The following is a 6328-nucleotide window of genomic DNA, read 5'->3' as shown; positions in this document are numbered from 1 at the left end:
ATATATATATATATATATATATATATATATATATATATATGTCATATATACTCTTTACATTATAATATTTTGTATATAAAGACGGTGAGCTGGTAGAAACGTTAGCACGCCGGACGAAATGCTTATCAGCATTTGGTCTGTCTTTACCTTCTGAGTTCAAATTCCGCCGAGGTCGACTTTGCCTTTCATCTTTTCGGGGTAGCTAAATTAAGTACCAGTTGCATACTGAGGTCGGTCTAATCAGCGGGTCCCCTCCCTTCCGCAAAAATTTCGGGCCTTGTGCCTAGAGTAGAGAATAATAATTTGTATATAGCCAAATACTCAAATACTACAAGTTATATCTTTCTATATTCAAGCTTATTTTTTTTTTTTATATTTCAGTAGTCTTATTTCATCAAATGGTTTCACTGCGCTATCGAGAGCAGATCTTTATATTTGGATGCATTTCTCCATTTCATTTAAGCATACATTATCGACTGTTGAAACAGATATATTCTTGGCTTTCTCGATAACAATAATCGAACTCCCGATTTTCTATTATCCTTCTTCTGGTTTCGGCCATTTGACTACGGCCATGCTGGAGCATCACCTCAAAGGGTTTTAGTCGAAGAAATCGCCCCAAGGACTTATTCTTTGTAAGCCTAGTACTTATTCTATCGATCGTTTTTGCCGGTTACGAGTCATAAACATACCAGCATCGGTTGTCAAGCAATAGAGTGGACGCGCGCGCGCACGCACGCACACACACGCACACACACAGACACACACACACACACACACACACACACACACACACACACACACACACACACACACACACACACACATATATATATATATATATATATATATACACTCGCACACACAAACACACAATGAGCTTCTTTCCGTATCCCTCAACCAAATCCACTCACAAGACTTCAGTTAGCCCGCGACTATAGTAGAAACACTTGCTGAAGGTGTCATGCGGCGGGACTGTACCCGGAGCCATGTGGTTGGATGCAGACTTCTTACCACACAGCCAGCCACACCTGCACCTGTTGATCAACATATCCCGTATATGATTGTTTTCTCATTGTATGACACATTTTCTGGTGTATGTTTATACCGCCACTTCTTGGGAGCTTGACGGTTTGGGAATTACTTCCTGGTATGAAAACCCCAAACTCAGTCATGAGTGCAGATTCTTTGTTTTCCCCCAACATCCGAATATTCTGCAATTAATTAATGTATTTTACTCTATTACCCATTTTATGTAGTCTCTGGATAGAAAACTTCATTTGTGCCATAATCTAGAATCAAGAATCAGTTTTATTCTTCGCGTACTTCCGTCTTGATCAGCTTTTTTTATCCGTCGGTCTTATAGGGCTCCTTTTTTCTTATCATTATTTCAGCATAGCTTGCTCTGACCCTAATTATAGCAGACGTCTTTACATTTCTGCAATTTCTGTAGCATCTGCTTTTCCTCTCAAATGTTTGTCTTGTTAGTGTTTATTTCGTATTTGCTAGTTTCCTGGGAAACAGGAAAGGATGCCTTGTTCGTATATTGTAGATTTTTCAATACTTATTCTTTAATAAATACATAGATATTCGGTATTCGAGTGGCCTAAGGTCTCTCTCACCTTACATTTATGATAAATATAATCTTTCTGTTTGAGTTTATTTGGCATATTTTATATGCCTATTATAATTCTTGTTTTTATCTGTAAACTTTGTTTTTAATATTAATCACATCCATAATAATCTTTACATCAATTTCTTTCATTGTTTTTTTTAGTTGTACTCTGTCTATTTCTTAAATAAGTTTGTTTTTCTACCTTTCTTACTTATGTTAGTTTAAATAAAGTATAATATTAATGTTCTTAATTAATTAGTCTCTCTCCAAGTTTGACTTGATTTTTTTTTCATCCGACTTTCACATTTAATTCTCTAGTAAATCCGAATAATGTCTGCAGTAATGTAACTAATTTCATTGTATCTACTGTAGGCTACAATTGATATCCACATCAATGTAAGCATTTTCAAGACCCTCTGGATTCTTCTGGAAACAACTAGGGTTTCTCATGATATTTATTACACTTAAAGATTTTTAAGCTGTTAGAATGTAGGTTTTATCTGTAGACCTTAGTTGTTGTTTTATGCTTGATTTTTTTGTTCTGTTTCTTTGATCTTGTGTATTCGTATGACATTCCCTTTAGTGAGTTAACCAGTTAGGTGTTGTCTCCAGCTCTGGTGATACCTTATCGCACAACTTTGCTAGCACTCTGTATGCCTCTAATATAATTTTTATCATAAGCTTGAAATGACGTGCCAGTTTCTTTCAGTTTAGTGTTTTTCTAGGTTTAAATTCCCTTAAATTTCCTTAACACAGAGTAACCATATACGCATATATCTTTATATAAGTAGTTGAAACCTGATGGTTTCATATCTACTGAGTAGTTGGTTATATCAGTGTTTCCCAAGTGTATATTTTTGGAGCTAATAGACTATGTTTAGAAACTCATTGTAGAGGCAATACTAGTCACGCATATTTAGTGAGTTATAGTTTTTTTTTTTTTCCAAAATTAGTATATTGATGATGTTTTGTCTTGTCAGGAAAACGCAGTCTTTTAAGATTCTCTGAGGCTGGATATTTTAATACAGGTCAAAGTTAGTCTTTATTTCTTATTTACATGCAACACATTTATTTCGATGAAGTATAGGCCATATCAAAATGTCATTATGGTTGTCCAACGTAGGTTTATGTACCACCGGCATGCTCACTTTTGATACTACTTTGGGTTTATATTTCAAACGTACAAAATCTATTCGAATTTTTGGGGAGCATTTTGTTTTGATGCTTTTGGTAATAATTAATTCACAAGACAAGGCCAAGTAGCAGGCTTTTATGTAGTCTCAAAAGACTGCGAGTAACATTGATAACTGACACTGATTAGTGCTCCACAAATTTCGATTGAAGGAATGTATATTTGTTGACTGTCGGACTTATCATCATAATAATCATTATTATCGTTACAACTACTTCTACGACAACGACGATGACGACTATTATTATTATTATTATTCAGTAGTTTTATTTTTATAACGTGCTTTCACTTCACTACCGAGCGCAGCTCTGTGTGCCTTGGGTATGTGCTGTGGTTTGCTGTGATGCTCTTATGTTTACTGTATTGAAAGTGTTTTGCGTAGGATGTGTGCAGTGCCCAGTAGTGCAATTTTCTTCTTCTTCTTTTTCTTCTTCTTCTTCTTCTTCTTCTTCTTATTATTATTATTATTATTATTATTATTATTATTATTATTATTATTAATTTCTTTCTTTCTTCATTTATTTATTTATTTGAGTGGTCTCTTCGAAAGAATTTTCGGGTCGAAGATCATGGACAATTTGCAAAGACTTAGGCATGGCAGTGCTACAAGTGGACATTGCCTGTTCGAGACAAGCTCTTCAGGCAGGGAAGTGCCAACAGTGGAACCTGTCCAAGATGCATGCAATCGTTCAACGTCCGTGCATTTGAGACTTGTGCCATTTCTGTCTCGTGTAAGACGAATCTTGCCGTCCGCTGAATGTATAGCCAAAATCAATGCGCCACCTCCTATAGCAACGGGCGGGAAATCATTCTCTGTTCAGTGGCTGTGGAAAAAAGAAGCTGTGTGACGAACTCATCTGAAATGCTTGTAACGGTAAGGAAGGAGGTACTGCTTTCTAGTGTGTTTATCTAAAGGTGGACGAGACTGGCAAAACTGGTGAGGTTGAATAGATCAGCTCTGAGTAAGCTTTTCTAAGTAGGAGGAGAGAACCTGGAAGATGGTACTTACCACGGCTTGGAGATGGCAGAGTAATATGGGACATTTACTATCGAATTACTTCAAGTGGACAATTCCGCGTTTGAAGTTTCTATTTATTAATTATTTATTTTTCTATTTTCTATTCATCTATCCTTTTATTATATCTTCTAAGGATGTAGTGTTTCCGCTTGATCTATATAAACCCTACTTGTTTTGTGTGTCGTATCTCATTTTTTTGATATTTTCATCTTACTTTTGGTTCCTTGTGCCTATAGTAGAAAGGATTATTATCATAATAATAATAATTATTATTATTATTATTATTATTAATATTATTATTATTATCATTATTATTATTATTATTATTATTATTAATAATAATAATAATAATAATAATAATAATAATAATAATAATAATAATAATAATAATAATAATAATAATAATAATAAGAAGAAGAAGAAGAAGAAGAAGAAGAAGAAGAAGAAGAAGAAGAAGAAGAAGAAGAAGAAGAAGAAGAAGAAGAAGAAGAAGAAGAAGAAGAAGAAAGAAATGAAGACCAATGGGGAAAACATTCTTTAAATAGTTGTGAAGTTATGATATTATGTTGAAATTGTGAATAAGAGTTTATATCATTATGACAAAATGCGTTGCGTAATTGTATAATGTGCTTTGAACATAAAACACAGTTACTATAAACGATTTCGTTAAGTAATTGGTATTGTACAATTATACTTCAAGTCACGTATATTAAACATACCTGTTCTCAATTGCCAACAATTATTGAAAAGTCTCGTTCATTTACTCTATTTATTTACCGATGTTATTCAAGGAGGGTGTTGCTGTTGTTGTTGTTGCTCCTTAGCATATCGCCTTTTCCTTTTCTTTTTTTAGTGGGAAATACGTGAGGTCTATAATTGGATTGGAATATATTGACAAATAAACGTTACTGAAAGAGAGGAAAAGTAAAATAAAACTGATTTTATAGAAAAGTAAAGCATTTGTTGATAAGTGTGCATATTCCACTTCATATGCGTTCATTAAACAGTTGTATTTTTTATGAAGTATATTTTTCATGGATTTTTTTTTCATGATTTTTTTTTTTTTCAGAAAGTATTTTAAACGGTCGGATATCCATAAATAGTAGAGCCGCATGTTATATTTTAGAGTGCTCAATTTTAAAGTAGTTTGTAAAACAGCGAGAATCATTTTGCCTCTCATAACCCGAAGTGGCTGCATCAGTATCCCAAATACGTTCATTTACTGTAATCCCACCCGGTTAACTGGACTAACATTTTCAATTAATTAGCGAGCAACCAAAAATTTTGATGTTCCAGAAGAAAATCTTTATTATGTTTTGTTTTCAGCGTTGTTAGGGAAGTTATATTGTACTAATAACTGTCGTAGCAAAAGTCTACAATAGTGAAAATGTTTATGTATAAGTGTGTGTATATACGCAATGACTTTATAGTAATTTCAGAACTTGTGCCAAGAGTAGAAAAGAACATCTATTGTATGAAATACGGCGAGCTGGCAGAAACATTAGCACACCTGACGAAATAATTAAGGGTATTTCGTCTGTCTTCACGTTCTGAGTTCAAATTCTGACTTTGTCTTTCATACTTTCGGGGTTGATAAACTAAGTATCAGTTGCGTACTGGGTCGATCTAATCGACTGGCTCCCTCCCCCAAAATTTCGGGCTTTTTCCCTAGAGTAGAAAAGAATATTGATTACAGATTTTGTCACAAGGCCTCCAGTTTTGGAGGAGGGGGAGGAGGCAAGTCAATGAAATCGAACCAGCATTCAACTGGTACTTATTTTATCCACATTGAGAGGATGAAAGGCAAAGACAACCTCGGCGGAATTTGAACTCAGAACGTAACGGCAGATGAAATACTGCTAAGCATTTCGCCCGGCGCGCTAACGATTCTGCCAGCTCACCACCCTCACTTCATAATAATATTAGTAACAAATGTTGTTAGGAGAATATTGGTATTCGTGTGGAAGCACTTCTCACTTTGCTACAGGCATTATGAACCGTTTAATAGAAACAAGGGTGTAAGCGACCATATCGAACACGATATTTATTTATAATTCTCGTATTTATATTATAAATTTCTTGTAACGAACCTGTAGTACTCAGGACATAAACATATCTATATACGCACATACACAAAGAGGGAGAGAGAGAGAGAGAGAGAGAGAGAGAGAGAGAGAGAGAGAGAGAGAGAGAGAGAGAGAGAGAGAGAGAGAGAGATAGGTAGATAGATAGATATGTGTGTGTGTGTTGTTCTTGTTGTTCTAGGTGTTGATATCTACGTGAAAGTGTTCAAACATGTCCCACGATCAGACTTTTTCTGTTCGGGAGGGTTTTTCATCCCAATATTTATAGATTATTATTTAGATATTTATAGCTACTTCGAGATCCAGTTCAACAAAAGACACACCCACTTACATGGATAGATGCACAAACACACACACAAGCACACATGCACTCACACACACACACACACACACACACACACACACACACACACACACAC

Source organism: Octopus bimaculoides, chromosome 1, assembly GCF_001194135.2.
Source record: "Octopus bimaculoides isolate UCB-OBI-ISO-001 chromosome 1, ASM119413v2, whole genome shotgun sequence".
Taxonomy (NCBI): Eukaryota; Metazoa; Mollusca; class Cephalopoda; order Octopoda; family Octopodidae; genus Octopus; species Octopus bimaculoides.
The sequence above is the reverse complement of the archived record's forward strand: the minus strand, read 5'-3'. Positions refer to the sequence as shown.